The following is a 1778-nucleotide window of genomic DNA, read 5'->3' as shown; positions in this document are numbered from 1 at the left end:
ATAGACAATAAAAATAGGAGGGAGAAAACATGGGATCACTTTGCCTGCTACTTGTAGTTATTCTTAACGGAACAGAGCAGGTAGTGCCTTTTATTACTATGGCTGAGGGATTTTTATGTAGTATGTTAATCATTAATGAAATTGGAGCCAAGCTCCCATATGATGTACACCTATCCTGTACCCCAGGTTATAAGCAACAACATTGCAGTGAGTCACTCACGTATTCTCCCAATGTGTTCATCTTTACTGCTGCAATTTGAGCTTTTCTATTTGGGTTGCCAGTAGGGGAGCTGGGGAAGTGTCAGTGGGGAGTAGGCACCTTGCTACCTCAGTGGATGACAAGGCCTGCATCCCAAATGGTACCCTATTCCCCCAAAGCACTGCTTTTGACTGATAGAACCTGTTGAGACATGACATTTCATATTACTATGTGTGTATGCTATGAATCCCTGTGGTACTGACTGCTTTCAAATCAGTGTGCACCCTGTAGGCTAGCACCTGTTGTGAGATTTGTGGTCTATTTGTGGTCCAGGCCAGGGGCACCTGAGGAAAGATTTAAGCCCAGGAGAACAGGGACACTTCTACCAGGGTGAGGCGGTCCAAAATGTGCTGCTGCTGATGCTACAGTTTCCTTTGTCATTCTGTGACCGAGTTCCATGAAAAGAGGTTTCAGTGGAGGGAGTCTATGTGTAGGAGGATGCACTATTCATTTATCTCATTATAGTTAGGTGGCTCACTTCTAACTCCTTTGTCTAGACTTGTTTGTTTGGGTTTGGACCCTGTGTGAATTTGTAACCCTTTCAGGAAAAGTGCCTCAGGATGTTTTTTAAAGAATTTGTCACCATATAGAGTGACTTTGAGCATTTATCCCAGTTATTAGTGCCTGTAGTCTGGATAAACCCAGCTGGAAAGGCCAATATGAAGAAAAAAAACATCTGAGACACCTCAGTCTCTCATACAAGCCACACAATGACATTGAAAAATGAACAAAGAGAGACAGAAACTTCCCTCTGAAGTTTGGTCTTTGAGAGCCCAGGGTTGTGAAGATGCGCTTTGGACCTGGACATCAACTTGTCTGTGCTTGCTAAGCAGGGTTGAGTATCCCAGCTGTCATTTGATGTTATCCTTTATTTCAAGAGTAGCTTCGCCTCCACATTTCTCGTTATTGCTGACATAAACACTCACCCCACTCCAGTAGTTACTTTGGATCATGGGGAGGTCGGGAGGGAGTTAGAAGAGTTGTCCTGGGCCATCTGTTGGCAGACAGTCCGATGCTTTGTGATTGTAATGAGAGATGACACACTCAGGTCTACTTAAAAGCTTGGGAGTGAGACACCCACTTCCTTCTCTGTCCACCCACCTCCACAATTTCACTTCCATAATCACATTTTACAGCAGTCCTATCCAAAGATTTTTCTTCTCTGCTTTCTCTCTATTCTCCTAGTTGAGATAGACTTGAATATCTTTGAATAAAATACGCATCAGCTGTCTTGGAGGAGAGTGAAGAAGAATGTCATAGTGTAAGCGAGACCTTTTCATGAAGAGGCGTGTGAAAAACAAAGTTTATGGAAGGACTGACATTAAACCTTTCAACTCACACAGCCGTTATGTGTTCATAGATATACAGGGTGATTACCATTTCTGGTCACTCTTCTGAATGCCCTCAATTGGAGTTGACTTTTATGTTAGCACATCAACGCTAGTTTACCCTACCCTGATTTTGAAATGGGACTAATGTTTTTGGCCTCTGTCTTCACCTGATGTTGTTGCTAGGCTAA

This window comes from Salmo salar, chromosome ssa23 (genome assembly GCF_905237065.1).
Source record: "Salmo salar chromosome ssa23, Ssal_v3.1, whole genome shotgun sequence".
NCBI lineage: Eukaryota > Metazoa > Chordata > Actinopteri > Salmoniformes > Salmonidae > Salmo > Salmo salar.
This window is presented reverse-complemented; position numbering follows the sequence as displayed.